Raw genomic sequence first — 15,971 nt, 5'->3', positions numbered from 1 at the left:
AATAGGTGTATAAAAGTAAGGCTTCCCTGGTGGCGCAGTGGTTGGGAGTCCACCTGCCAACGCAGGGGACGCGGGTTCGTGCCCCGGTCCGGGAGGATCCCACATGCCACAGAGCGGCTGGGCCCGTAAGCCATAGCCGCTGAACCTGTGCATCTGGAGCCTGTGCTCTGCAACGGGAGAGGCCACAACAGTGAGAGGCCCGCATACCGCAAAAAAAAAAAAAAAAAAAAAGTATAAAAGTATGTTTTGCCCTAAAAATGCAAGGTTGGTTTGACACTAGAAAATATTCATAACAGATAATGGTTTACATATCTACATTAATAAGTAAAAGAAGAGAAATAATCTCCATAGATGTAGAAAATTCATCTGAATAGATGTAGGAAAAACATTTGAAATAAATGCAAATCCACTTATGATCTGCAAATCCCTTAGCAAACTAGGCATAAAAGGACTCTTTTTAACCTAATAGAGGGTAACTACAAGTGCCTACTGCAAATGTCATACTTAATGTTGAAATGTTGGAAATATGAAAGATAAAAACGTATTTCCTCTGAAATATGTTCACACCTCTATTATAGCTCTTATTATGAATTGCAATGATCTATTGACATTTTTGTCCTCCCCTCTCCCAGCTCCCCCGACCCTGCACCCAGTGCTCCGTACAGTTCCTAGCACACAGCAGGCATACCATTCATGTTTGTTGAATGAATGGATGAATGAATAAAGCAGAGCTCCTTAGTGCTAAAATGCAGGTTGCATAGAGGTCACCAGGTAAGTTCTGATTCCCCAGCTGTATCCATTTAGCACTCAAGGACTCTTTGAATGGAATCTGAGTACTGCAAATGTGTTGCCCTATGATATTTAAGACATTCCAGATGGCTCTTGAACCTTCCCAACTCTACTGTGTAAACATCATATCCCCAACTTGTTTTCATTTACTTACCCCTTCTGAGAATCAATTCTTCCCCTTGTAAATGGAAGTAATAATAATAGTATGTTTGCCTCGCAGGGTTGTTGTGAGAACCAAATGAATGTTCATGAAACAGGTAACAGTGCTGGTCGTCTAGTAAGTATACAATAAATGTTGCCTATGGTTGTAATTATTAATAACATTAGGGCTATTTCAGATTTCCATGGTATCTAGTATAGCGCTTTGCACATAAAAGCAACTTCTCAAAAAATGTTTGCTAAATAAATGAATGACCAGTCTGTGATGCTGAAATATACTGGTGGCCTTTATGCAATTTGCATTCACTCCATTCATTCATTCATTCAAATTGAATTGCAGGCCCGCTGCATGTCAGATGCTATACTGAGCACTGGGAATACAGAGATGATTAATCATTAAGATATTAATTAAGATAAGATTCTAGCCTTTGAGGAACTCACAGCATAAATTTATTTTAATTTGAAAAATCTGCATTGGCAGCTCTGTTTTTATGCCTACCTCTCATAAGCAAGGTACATTGACCCTTGTCAAGATGGAGTCAGCATGGAGAAAAATCAAGCTATATCAAACTCAATTGGCCCTAGTGGTTGGTCTTAAAAGGCAACCCAGAGAATCAAGGCTATTGTATTCAAAACAGAGTCATGAGCTGAAGCATGACTCAGAAAATTATTGGCAACTGAAGGTCCCAACTCAAGGGTGGGCCACAGCCATGAGGGATGGTATATAGGGTACCAAATGGAAGTCACCAGCAGAAGACATGTCCCATGCATCAAGGTCCCAACCAACACATCAACACGTGGGAGAATGAATTTGGGAGAAGAAACAATATGAGGAAGGTAATAAAGAGCAACGTCCTTCCTTAGGAAGAGAGATATCAGGAACTAGAAAGGTAATCTAAGCCTCAAACTCCAGAAAAAAAGTTTCACATACCACTAAGTTATCAGACAGGCTGAGGAAATTGGTATAATAATGTCATATGGTTTTATATTGGTTAAAAATTTTTTAAATACCCTATAGGATACAATAGATTTTTGTCATGTTTTCCAGCTGCTCAGCACCTTTGAGAGCCCTGCAACTTGGAAAACATTTTGCCTTATGAGTTTCAACTCCTCAAGGTAGAAACTAGAAAACAAGTCTCGCTAGCAACTTAGCTGCTAAGATGTATGCCTGAGACCTAGGATCCACCTATCAAACTCAACCATGAGAGACTTGTTTTCAAAAGAATACAATGTAAAAAAGAAGGCCTGTGAAATTCACCTTCTATAGAACATGTGGCAAATGTGTCCAAGTCTTGGAGGGCAGAAAAGGTGAAGGTCCTGGTGTCTACTCCCTATGGAGTTGAGGCATAGGCTATCAGGAGTGGTACTTCTGCCAGTGAAGGGCCTTGTAGCATAACTGCCCATTGTTTCCAGTTGTGTAGCATTCGAGCCAGAGTCTCTAGTCCACCAGGAGGTTGGGGAGATTTTCTCCTTAAACCAGCTTCACTGGATTCTTACAACCAACAATCCTGACAGATATAATTCGTTAGACCAATATCTGAGAGAGACTGACCCCTGAGGAGGGACAGAAAGTGCTGTCATCTGGAACTGATATGGATACCCAGGACCACCCGGGGTCACTAAATGCCGGAAGCCACTGATGGCAAAGGAGTAAGTGCAAGCTCCATCAGCTGCACCTGGATCACTGAACGCTGTTTCTGTAGAACATGGCTTAACTCAGGGGTTGGCAGGCCGTATACTGTTTTCTCTCTCAAGAAATCTCAGGAATGGGAGCCGGCCTGCTGTCTGCTGGGTGGAAGGGAGAACCAGGAAGGGAGAAGAAGATGAGAAGCTGGTGAAATGCGGCCAAGTGTAGCTGTCTCCACCCAACTTCAGAGCCATCTCCATTTCTCTCCAGCTGAACTCATTGCCAATATTCTAAGAGTTCTCCCGGCAACCAGGTATTTCCAAGAAATGACAACACAAAGAAGGGAAAAGGGAAGGAGAATTTTTCTCATTTATGACCAGAGAACTGCCCTTACTGCTTTTAGAGAATGAGTTTTTTGTTTTCTTCTTATTCCTGTGGCTGCTATGAACTCTCAAGATACATTTGCTCTAAGAAACATCACTTCATTTCTCCCCCTTGATATCAAAGGCTCATACTGCTCATACTCCAGGGGTAGGATGGCTAAAGACTCCTCTTCTTAGAGTAATCCCTGAGCTAAGCACTGGGGTATAAAGATGAAGAAGGCCCAGCTTCTGCCCTCAGGGTGCTGGGTTGAGTGGGAGACACACAGATATACCACAATAGAATATCCAAGCATAATAGATGCATAGACAAAATGTTACCAAGTCATGCTCGCCTTCAACACAGGTGAGAGGAGGGAAGCCTTTTGAAAGCTTTACAGAAACGAGTGCCATTTTGGCCTTTCTGCATGAATAGAATTTTGATGAAAAAAATGAAGACATCCCAGGAAGAGTAAGCCACATAAACATAGGCATGGAAGTATGGAATTGCAAGTCGTGTTCAGGAAACATTGAATACTTGCTGGCATAGAGCATAATGTGTGTGTGATAGAGGAATGGGGTGCTGGGAGGACAGACTGTTCTCTGGGCTTCTTTCTCAGTTAGAAAGAGTCAGATATTATGCTTGTTGATTGAATGATTATGGTACAAAGTCACAAAAAGTTGAAATAGAGGAAGAACAAAACAAAAATCCAGAAACTTCACCTCAATATTTCATCCACTGAACTCTTCAAAAGTCTCTGACGGAACTCCTAATATTGCTTGGTAAATATGATTTTTTTCAATGGGGGTGAGGTGCTTTGATAAGATGCAAGAAAAGTACTTTAATTCAGTTAAAAATCAGCATAATGATGGTGAACAACTCACTGGAGACTGAAGTGCTACTAAATTATAAACGAGAAAGATGTTGTAAAAGGGAAAGAGTCAAACTTGGAACGCTGACTTTATGCTCTGGACCCTGAAATGGCTAAATTTTCAGGATACTCCAATTTCCTCTTGACTGGTTCACACACTTCTAGTTCCTTCTCTATCTCACCCTAAGCCCTCTTTGCCTCCCAGAAAGTGGGAAATGCCCCTCTTAAACAGATCAAATGAAACAGGGAGAGAAACTATATATTTTAGTCTGAATCCCTCATCAGCTCAGAAAGAAGGCAGCATTGACCTAACTTAGCACCATATACCTTACCTTTCAGCTGGTACCTTTGTGTACCCTCGGCTGATGCCAGCAACTCAGCCCCACGTCTCCCACTCAGCTCTCCCAGGCTTCTTAGAACTCGGATTCCCAAGACAAAGCACAATTGAGGCCCAGTTAGTGCTCAAGTTTACTGAGAATTAAGCCATAGGCAGATACCATCAAAACACATTTCACTTGTGACCTTTCACAGCCAGCGAATTGGAAGGATTTTCCTTTGCCGGGATTGAATTTAAAACGACTTCCCAGGAGCAAAAGGTCAGCCTGGGGAATCATGATATCCAGTTAAACACAGCTAAATAGAACATTTTAGCATGACAATAAATGGAGTTATATTTAGCTGATTTGGGAAACTATCTGGCCAAGGGAAAAGGAGGAGTACAGAGATTCTTCATCTACCACCCCTCCTCCTACTGATGGAAAAAGTAATGGAGTAGTGCAGACAAGCACAAAGGTGAAGAATTTTACTAAATCTGTCCAGTGAGACCGTTTTTGCTTTCCCAACATTTACCATGTTCTGAGTAGGACGTTTTGGTTGAATTGCATAAAGGCTATATTGTCCTCTTGACACACACATGAAATTCCTATTAGCATGACTGGAGCAAGATGGGCTCCAAAGGGAGAACATACCCTCAAATAACTTTCTAGGCAGCTTTGATTTCTAGATATGTATGAGGTGAAAGCACATTAGCCAAACTAGCTTTGATAACAAATGCATTCTTTTTTAACAAGGAAAGACTGAAGGGAAAAAATAGTTGGCACTCATCTGCCCTTAACTTGAAATGCCCCATGCTATTTTGAAATAGCCTTATATTTTGCTGTTGTTAACTAACAGATGGTTTTGTTAGCTGATGACTGTTTCTCTAAATAACTCCTGACAATAAAAGGCTGTGACATATGAGAGCAAAATGGGGACCATAAGTGGTAGCCTTTTACCTCTAGAATCTTACCTTGTCGTCCATCCTGAAATTTGATGTGTGTAATTGCAGCCACTGGGAAGGTGTGGAGTGCTATAGCATCACAGATCTGCCAATAGTTAGAAGAGATTATAGGTGTATGTTGTTTTCTTAGAAGGGAAGAAAATATATTTAATTGAAACCAATTTAGAAATCAGGATCCCTGTTAGTTTAGAGTGAGAACGTTTTCAATGAAATACTGTTTCATTCTGGCTATGAGAGATCCACAACTTTCCTCTCCCAGGCTCAGTGTGCTATTTGATAGGGAAGCCAATGTTTGTTCTTGTCCCCCAAGACCCTATCTACTACACAATGAAATGGTACTCTAGGTGAATATAATCCATAGTGATTTAGCAAAAACCATCAGCCACAGCCTTGTGGAATTCATCTAACATTGTTTCACTTAGGGTGACCGATCTCTCTGCTTATAAGGTCTTTTTCATATGAAACTGCCTTCTTTCATTTTATCTTTTTAAAAATATCACCTGGTCTTTTTACTTATCTTTTATTCTGCCTTTGGGCAGTCCAAAACGGGCATGGCCCAACCTGCTTGGGCATGATATTGGCCACTTTCCAATCTCTGGCTGAGGAAAAGGTATGGCCAAAGGGCATTACTAAATTCACAGAACTGATACTCAGGCCTCAAGCCCTTGGTTCCTAAAGGTCTATTTGGTCCAGACACTTTGAATCTACCCTCAACCTGGGAAGACCTTTATACCATATAAATAAGAATAAAGCCTTTGTACAATTCAACAAACAGGTCCTACATAGAACATGGTAAATGTTAGGAAAGTTACCGTCTTACCTCTCCAACTTCATCTTGCTCTTTTCTCCTAATTTATTGCTGACCTCTTATTGTTCTCTTAATACCTTTACCTAGCCGCTACAGTGTGGCACACTGATCTGTTATGCCCAGAATCCAAAGACAGCTCCATTTCCTGCTTATTGATTTAATCTCTCACCCTTGGTTCAAAAGGTTCCATGATGATTGTAGCCTACCACTAAAATGAATCAACTCAATCTTTATTCTTTCCCCATAGATGATCTCTCATCCAAGTCTGTGACCACACATTATCACCCTAGGACCATAACTCTATTCCCCTCTAGGACCATAACTCATTCCAAAAAGTCCATGTCTTCCAGAGGCCTGGATAAGCATAGATTACCTAAGACATCTCCTTTTAGACACAGCTAGAATATTGTTGCAGTAATCCCATCATTGACATGACAAGATAATGGTGAACTAAAGTATGGCAGTAACAGTAGGAAGGAAGAAAAATATTCAAAATATATTTTTGACAAGACTTGATAACTGATGAACAAAAGGGAATAAAAAGAGGAAAAGATCAAGGGTGACTTTCAGATTTCTGACTTGGAAAAGGTGTTGAATGCTGGATGTGATCAAAGAACAGGGGTGAAGAGTTTGAGATCTGAAAATCATTGAAACAAGGGTGACATAGGCACATGTCTTGTGTTTATCCCGTTATTATTAATTTTTATTCGGTTGCACTGGGCCATAGTTGCAGCACGCAGGATTTTTGTTGCCACGTGCAGGATCTTCACTGCAGCATGCGGGATCTTTTTAGTTGCAGCATGGGGGCTCTTTAGTTGTGGCATGCAAACTCTCAGTTGCAGCACTTGGGATCTAGTTCCCTGACCAGGGATGGAACCCCTGCATTGGGAGCATGGAGTCTTAGCCACTGGACCACCAGGGAAGTCCCTATTCCATTATTTATGAAGGCTCTTATGTGAAATATGCATATCTTAAATTTGAATAAATTGTCAAAATGTAGAACAGGGGGCTTTCCTGGTGGCGCAGTGGTTGAGAGTCCGCCTGCCGATGCAGGGGACACGGGTTCGTGCCCCGGTCTGGGAAGATCCCACATGCCGCGGAGCAGCTGGGCCCGTGAGCCATGGCCGCTGAGCCTGCACGTCCGCAGCCTGTGCTCCGCAACGGGAGAGGCCACAACAGTGAGAGGCCCGCGTACCACAAAAAAAAAAAAAAAAAAAAAAGTAGAATAGGTAAATTATATAAAATCACAGAACTTCAAATCCCAGTTCCCTTCTCTGTAAATGGTGATGACAGTATTTACCCAGGATGCTGGTAAAAATAGAACACACTTTTTACAAACCACCTGATACAGTGCGTAGCACAGTATACTCAGTAAATGGTAGCTGCTATTGTACCTATGATTTGGAATGGTTTACTACACATGATCTGAAGATTAAGTTGGTAACTCGCAAACTGAAAACTGAACCAACAATGAAGTGTTGAAGAATGCAGACAACACCCAACCTGGACTGCGATCCCATGGAATCACCGCTATTATGTATTGCTTACCTAGCACTTCAGCCCAGCAAATTTCAAGGTCAGTCATAATCATTTCCTAAACACAGGAAATGAGAAAAGCCCTTCACAGATGGGGAAAACACAGCACGCTTGCTGGTAGGAATCACACAGTTCAGCTCAAACAAGTTCAAATATTTGATGTCCGAAAGTCATTGTCTATGAACAAATCTCTATACCAAGACATCAAAGAAAACAACCCAAAGGTACCTCTGACCTTCTTCCTTATGAAGACAGAGGCTGAGTAACTGGGTTGTATATACAGGATATGCAACCTCAGATAATCTTGGGGGCAGGGTGGTAAAGTTATGCAGGCCTTTCCCTCACAGAATGTCTTATGCGCTCGCTTTCTGAAAATGACAAATTGTGAGTAATCTTTTTCACATAAAAATAACTCTGAAAATGATTGTACATATAAACAAACAAAACAAATAGAAGAACAAAATGTGCCTCAAAAACAAAAGAGCCTGTTTTGTGAATAAAAAGGACCCACATTTTTCCCACACCCTTTGTTACTGACTGAAATCTTCTCTAAGTAAACTGATCATGTCATCATGCAAATAATTGTCAGAAATCACCTACCATGGTTACAGTGGAAGCTACTGGCAGCCCACAAAGAAAAGTGCATCAGTTATGATTATCTGGTTGCAGGTGATAGAAACAGACTCTGGTTAACTTAAGCAAAGTAACAATAATAATTAACAAAAATAAAATAAATTACAGACCCTAATGAAAAAGTGAACAATCAGGCGTTGGGAGCAATAGGATCAAAGATGCTCCAAGAAATTAGCAAAGAGGCATTAACAGAGTATCTCTTCAAGTGATGGCCATTGGAAGGACCCATTTCAATGCTTTGTGTCAATGTCCCCTCAATGAAGACTCAAACTCCTGGGAGGATAGGGTTAATCTTATCTCAGACACGTGTCCAAACAGTGCACATGACTCTCCCACTAGAACAGCATGGAAGGAGGGAAGTGAAGTCCCCAGAAGGAAAATTGGAATGTTAGTAACAAAGAAAGGGGAAAGGCTGCTGGGTGGATCAAAACCACAGGTTCCACCGTAGCCTGTCTCAGAAAATATTGGTTCTGAACAGAAACAAGCCTTGGCTTAGGAAACCCATACATGCAATTCGATTCACACGGCCAGTGCAGCATAAAAACTTACATTATTCAAACTTTTTAATTTAGAAAGAAATCTGATGTAAGAGCTCATACTCTTAAAAATATATTTCCCAGCTCTGCCGCTGAAAGCATTTCACCTACAGCAACAGCAGCACCTGTGTACACAACTTGCCGTTAGGAGAACTCATAAAGCGCAGATTACGATTTCAAATCACACTCAAAGGAACCAGGACTCCTTGGAAGATACCCGGCTTCATGTCTTAGGACAGAAAAAATTAGGATGGTGATGGTACCTCCTATAGTTATAGCAGAACAAGACTTTTTCTAGGATGACAGGATGTGCTGAAACGACAATAGATCAGCTGAAAGAGCAGCTACTCACCAAGCCATGAAGATTCAAACATCCAAACCAAAATATAATAACAGTTACGGTTAATTAGAACAGTTGAGTCTGTGGAAGGCAAGATTCATTACGGCACAGAAACAGAAACTTAATTTAGAAGGCGTCCCGGGAGACCTAAGGGGCGGTGCGCAGGCGCATCATCGGCTATTGGTGGCGCGCGCACCATCACGTCTCCGTCAGGAGAGCGATCCGCTGAGCACGTGACCTCGGCTGAGGCAGCGCAGCTGTGTGGGCCGCTGCCCGGGCAAGCGTCTTCTTGGCCTTTGGTCCTTTCCTCTGTCGTTACGGGGAATAATCCTCTCTCGAAACTGACTAGCCCACTCCCGGAAAGGGAACAGATATTTAAGATCCTTTCATCTTCCTTCCACTGGAAACGGAGCACAGAGTCGGCGGCGTCCGCTGGTGGCGGTTTTGTCAGGCGTCTGTCACCTTGAAAAATGGCTGATAGAGAGGACAATTGCTCTGGTGGACATGGACTGTTTGTTTTTTTTTGTTCAAGTGGAGCAGCAGCAAAATCCTCATTTGAGGACTAAAACTTGTGCGGTTGTACAGTACAAATCATGGAAGTCTGGTGGAGTAATTGCAGTACGTTATGAAGCTTGTGTGCTTGGGGTCACTAGAAATATGTGGGCAGATGATGCTAAGAAGTTACGTCCAGATCGTCTGCTGTGACGAGTTCGTGCGTCCTGTGGGAAAAGCTGACCTCACCGAATACCGGGAAGCCAGTGTGGAAGTGATGGAGGTAAGGTCTCATTTTGCTGCGACTGAACGTGCCAGCCTTGACAAGGCTTACGGAGACCTGACCAGTGCTGTACGAGAGAGACTACAAAAGCTCCAGGGTCAGCCTGTCTCAGCCGACTTGTTGCCGAGCACCTACACTGAAGGGTTGCCCCAAGGCCCTACAGCAGCAGAAGGGACTGTTCAGAAAGGTACTTCCATAACATCGTATTGTTTCTGCTTCCTGCCTTTGCAACCTGCTTTATTTGGTCACTCTGATCCTTCTTGGATTGATTGAAAGGAAACTTAAACTACAACCTGAATGAATAACAAGGACTCACGTGGAAGGATGTACAGATTCTCCCATCTTTCCAGGTAAGTGGATGTTGAGCTGTGAAAGAGGTCATCCGTTAACTTTGTTTATGCTGTACTTTGTTGAACAAATTCTCTTAGCCCATCAGTTTTTCACCTTGTGGTTGTGCACTTTGAATATCGTTTTAGAAATCCATTTCTATCAGAATTTCCTAAAGACATTTCTCTACATGTTTCTTCTATTTGCCTTACAGCTTCTTTTTAGGTATTTCAACCATATGGAGTTTAGCTTTTTATTTGATTTAAGGTAGGGAGCCACCTTAATTATTATTCTTATCTCGAGTTGGTTTTCCCAACATTTATTAAACAGCCCATTCTTTCTTAACTTCTTATATGTAAGTGGGTCTGTTTCTGTAGTATCCCATTAATCTGTCTACTTCTGCTCCAGAAGTTATTTTTATTACTGTTCACGGTATTTCATAATATTTGATAAGGACTCCCCTCTGCTTTTGTTTTTCAAAATTGTCTTGGCTATTTATGGACATTTATTGTTCAGTATGTGTTTTAGAATACATTAGTTGAATTCCTTAAAAATCTTGTTGGAATTACATTGAATTTACATATTTAGAGAGGATGGTTACCTTAATGTTAAATTTTTTCATCCATAAACATATTTCAGCAATTTTTTAGGTCTTCATTTATGTCCCTTTTAGTGATTTTTAAGTTAAAATTTTTGATTTATAGTTCTGCTTCTTTTGAGATCTGGAATTCAGTATGGTTTCCTTTTTCTTTCTCATCTAAACTTTTAATTGATATAATATACATAAAGTGTACAGACTGTAAGTGTACACTTTGACTAATTTTCACAAAGTAAGCCCACTTATATAAGCAGCACCCAGATCAAAAAACACCAGAACTCTAGAAGCCACCCTTACCTACCCTCCCAGCCATCATCCTTCCCTACATTATCCCCTCTCTCTTACATTACCACTATCTTGATTTCTATTTAGCTTATTTCTGAACTTTATAAAATTGAAATCATGCAGTATATACTTGAGTATGGCTTCCTTCACTCAACATTGTCTTTGTGAGATTCATCCATTCTGTTGTATATAGTTGAGTTTGTTTACTCTCATTGCTCTGTAGTATTCCATTGTATGAATATACCACAATTTACCCTTATGATGGATATTTGGGTTGTTTCCAGTTTTGGACTACTAGGAATAGTGCTGCTATAAATATTCTTGTAAATATCTTTTGGTGAACAAATGTATGCATTTCTGTTGGGTATATGACTAAAAGTGCTCATTTGTGGGGTTTGCCTATATTCAGCTTTAGTTTGCCTATAGTCACTTTTACTAGATACTACTAAAAATTTTCCAAAATGGTAGTACTGATTTATAATTCCACTAGCAGCATATGAAAGTTCTAGTTGTTCCACATCTTTGTCAACACTTACTTTTTTCTCTTCTGTATTTTAGCCATTTTGATAGGTGTATAGTTATATCATATTATGGTTTTAGTTTGCATATTCCTGGTATTAATGAAATTGAGTACCTTTTTGTCAGTTTGATGACCATCCTTCTTTCTTGAAATGCCTGTTTAAGTATTTGCCCTTTTTTTTTTTTTGGTTGTCTCATTCAACTATAGGACTTTATATATTCTGGATATGAGTCATTATCAAATATACATATTACAATATCTTCTGATTTGTGGCTTGTTTTTCAGTCCGTTAATAGTGGCTTTTGATGTATAGAAGGTTCTTAATTTTAATTTGGTCCAGTTTATCTTTTTTTTTCTTTTATGGATAGTATTTTTTAATGTCCTGTTTAAGAAATCTTTACCTACCTCAAGTTCATGAAAAAACTCTCCTATATTATTTTAGAAGCTTTATTGTCTTGCCTTTTACAGTTACATTTGCAATCCATTGTGTGTGTGACTGTGAGGTAGGGATCAAGATTCCTTTTTTTATTATATGGGTATCCAATTATAATATCTTTATTATTAAAGCTTTACTTTTTTCCATAAAGGTCTTCTGCATTCATTATGTTAGTTCCTAGATGCTTTAATTTTTTTGTTGCTATAATGAGTTTGCTTATTTTTTCTATTATATTTTCCACTTGGTTAGTGATATGTAGGGGAATGATAAACGATTTTTTTTGTAAGTTCATCTTTATTTACTTTATCTACCTGACAAAAACTTGAGATATAATCTGCATGAAAGTCCTTTAATAAATAAAATGTAGTTGATGGTTAAAAATATTCTCTTAGACTAGAATAAAATTAAGACAATTAAAAACTTGCTTTTGTGGTAATATTAGATTATGATAGTTCTAGATACCAGATATAAGAGAATCTGGGTCTTATTTGCTTTTAATCAAATATTATGAAAGTGGAATTCAGCTGGATTTCCTAGAGCAAAGAATTCTGCATTTAGATGCTTTTCAACAGGGTGTCTACACCTTCTTGTAAAAAATTTTCTAGTACTTTTGATAATGGTTAGATTCAAAACAATGTATCTATTCTCCTCTTCAGTTGTAATGCATACTTTTAGAACTATTATTTTGTAACATTATTCTTATTTAGAAGAGCTCTTTCAGTAAAAAATCTTTGAATGTTGGACATTAACCAAAAGGATACAAATCTGTAGCAAGTTAACTCTGTGGGGGAACTTGTAAGGGAAATCTGTTATTACTTGTAGAAGCAATACAGATTCATCCAGAAAAAAACTCCAAGAGAGTATAGCTTATTTCTAGTAACAGTGGTAGATTTTCCATGGGCTCCATGTTTTAAAGTAAGAATAAATAATAAAAAAATGGTGTACAAAAGTAATTGTAATGTGAAGATGGTATTTTTATTTATGTTAATAAGTAGTGAAATATTGATATGAGTAAATATTTTTTCTTACTTCTGTAAGTATATGTATATTTTTAATGTACACCTATGTACTTGTTTCTATCTATGTGTGCAGAAATGAGTGAACACAGGAAACTTGAATAAGTCAAATAGATCCAGAAAAGTTAATTACAGTACCAACAACAAGGACTGAAAAACACCAGTGGCCACAGATAGTAACCAACTAGAAATACACAACAAAAATTTTTAAAAAGGGACGGACAGTGTGTTACATAATGAATAATTAGACCAAAATCCCAAAGAAAAGAATTAACTGAACAAGCTTGATCCCTTGATGTCTAGTAGAGAAAACCTCTAGGTGACCTTACTAATTAAAATTAAATACTGATTTGATATATAATTTGGTTCCAGTAATACTAAAACTAGATTAATATATCAAAATGGCAAGATAATACCCAATTTAGGGAAAAAGGAGACAATCCAAATTGGCAATAAAAAAGATACAAATGGTATTGAGTATTTTTTTTACATGCACAATTCCCTGCAATATGAAAGACACCAACCTCTCCAAAACCAAGTCAAACCTGTGGTCAACCACATATTTCGACAGCCCAAATTTTTTCTTTCTTTTCTACTGTGCTGTGCTGATAATGTATCAGCCTTCCTTAATCCTGTCCAAGTTGAGATGTGCTTTGCCTTCACTGAGATTAAGGTACAGTCTCCAAATCTACTACCATCTACAGGTTTTCTTTCATTAGAAACATATTATTAATTATTCTGATGGAAGGAGAGTGGGAAGAAAGAAAAAAAAAATTTTAAGAAAGGAGATAGAGAAAGAGGGAAGGAAGGGAGGGAGGAAGGAAGAAAGGAAGGAAGGAAGGGAAAAGGGGAGAAGGAAGCGGAGGGAGGGAGGGAAGCAGAGGAAGGACATAAAGTAACCTTCTGAGACACCAAGTTGCTAAGCATTAGGAGATACTCATGAGCTACACAACCTTATGGGATAATAGATAAGTGAGAAACAATAATCATTTAATTGGTTTCCTTATAAATATAGATTCTATTCAAAACAAAAATCTTGTTTGCCTTGTTCATTCCTATATCACTATTATCTAGAACAAAAGTGCTTGGCACATAGTAAATGCTCAAAAATATTTGTAAAATAAATTGAATAGATGAATGAATTCATGAGTGTGGGTACTCAGGTCCAATTTTGCCATGATGGTTGCTCAACATGTTAGTTAGTGTTAAGCTGTGTCAGGTACTCCTGGAAGCAGATACAGAGATGGACCTAGAAGAGCAAGAAATATATTGGGGGAAATAAATTGGTGTCAATAGTAGGAAGGAAAAGACTTTGTATCCCAATGCTGTTTTGTCACTTGTGAATGGAGAAAGGAAAGGAAGGAGGATTGGGTAGGAAGAGCCTCAGACTGCAATGTAGCTCAAGAAAGTCCCAGTCAGGCCAATGGGGAAGCCAAAAGCAAAGATTAGAGAAGTCCCATATGGGGCCAAAATGACCTGGCTCTATAGTACTTGGTGCACAGAACCCCTCCTGGACTGTTACTGGCTGTGAGCAGCCCTGGAAGAGCATGAACTTGGAGTTGAAGACTGTGGAGGATCCCAAATTTGCAATATCTGGAGGCTCTCTGCTAATTACACTCTTAAACAGATTCTTTCTTGATAGGGGATTGAGTGGCATACCTCCATGGCCATAGAAACCAAAAGGCTCCCTGTTTCTAATGTTGAGTAGATCAGATTCAATATCAACACTAAATCTTCTCTCCTCATTCCTACCATGAACTCTGTGAACTTTTTCTCCTTGAATACAGAAGATTATTCCTTTCTTCCCATTCAATGTCTGCACGGATTTGAAACCTTTCACTTATGCAAATGTCTCTTTTGCCAAGAGAGTTGACAGATGTCAACTTTTTAAATTACACATAGAAAGGGCAACTCTATTGCCAACCATCAAAGACTACAAAGTCATTCCATCATTTTACAAATATCCCTCACTTAAGTGGTAAACGTTCAGTAAATGTCTGTATCTAGCTTGTAAACCAATGCTGGCATCCCTTTGCATCCATACCTAATTCTAGGACACTTCTTCCCTATATTAGTTCAAAATAAGGGATAAGACACATATACAAATAAGTATGGTATATATTTTATAGGTATATAATTTTTAAATATGCAAAATATATGTCACATAACACTATAATGTGGATAGTGAAAAGTGCTAATGAAGTACAAACATATGCAGTAGAAGTTCAGAGAAAGGAAAGATTACTTCAAACTGGGAGGACTGGAGGAGAGTTTCATGGAGGAGATGTCATTTACTCTGGGTCTTTAAAGATGAGTAAAATTTGTACGTGTAGAGATGAGGTAAATGACATTGGCAGAGAGAATCACATGCACAAGAGCATGGAACCAAGAAAGTACAACCTTGTAAAAAACAAAAACTCAGAACATAATAGTTTTCATGGCAGTAGGATCAATTAACTGACAAGTTTCAGGCAGCTCTTAGTTCCTAAGTTTGAAATCTAAGATACTGTCAGCCTGCTAATCACTAGTAGGTGTACTGTTATTATTGTCTGTTCATAAGTTTGACATCAGAAAAATACACTTGAGCATAAAACTGACCATTGTCTCTTGGCCATCAGGACCATCCTGCCTTGAGGACACATTTTATTAGCATGTACAACGTATGCTAAAAGACTGAACTGAAGACACCCATAAAGTGTAGCTATTGCATGACAGAGTGTTTAAAAATAAGTTTAAGGTGTCATTAGTTCAAGTGGTGGTTCTGACACCAAATAGCTGCTCTTTGACTGATTTAAGAATGAACACATTCTCTCTATACAGTGTTCCATTAGCGATTTTAATTGCATGCTAAGCTTTATAATTTGTTGCTGTCATTTAGGTTCATGTACTGTACTAATATTTATTCTGCATATTATATAACACCTTATTAAGTTTATTGCCCGCTTTCTATAAATTTTTTTTATCAGACTTCATGTGAGAAGCTAACTTACATATCTATTAAAAGTAGTCCTTGAGTTACAGGTTCTCTTAGTATTCTGAACAGAGTTTTTAAATTAAGTCTGTGGAAGGAAAAAGG

At 38.9% G+C, this 15,971-nt stretch overlaps 1 pseudogene; it reads left to right on the top strand.

Moving 5' to 3' along the window:
- Nucleotides 1-7,378: 7,378 nt before the first annotated feature.
- Nucleotides 7,379-15,971, top strand: part of LOC114890312 — a 106,711-nt pseudogene continuing 98,118 nt past the window's right edge.

Source organism: Monodon monoceros, unplaced genomic scaffold (assembly GCF_005190385.1).
Source record: "Monodon monoceros isolate NGI ecotype Baffin Bay Population unplaced genomic scaffold, NGI_Narwhal_1 Super_Scaffold_11, whole genome shotgun sequence".
NCBI lineage: Eukaryota > Metazoa > Chordata > Mammalia > Artiodactyla > Monodontidae > Monodon > Monodon monoceros.
The sequence above is the reverse complement of the archived record's forward strand: the minus strand, read 5'-3'. Positions and strand labels throughout refer to the sequence as shown.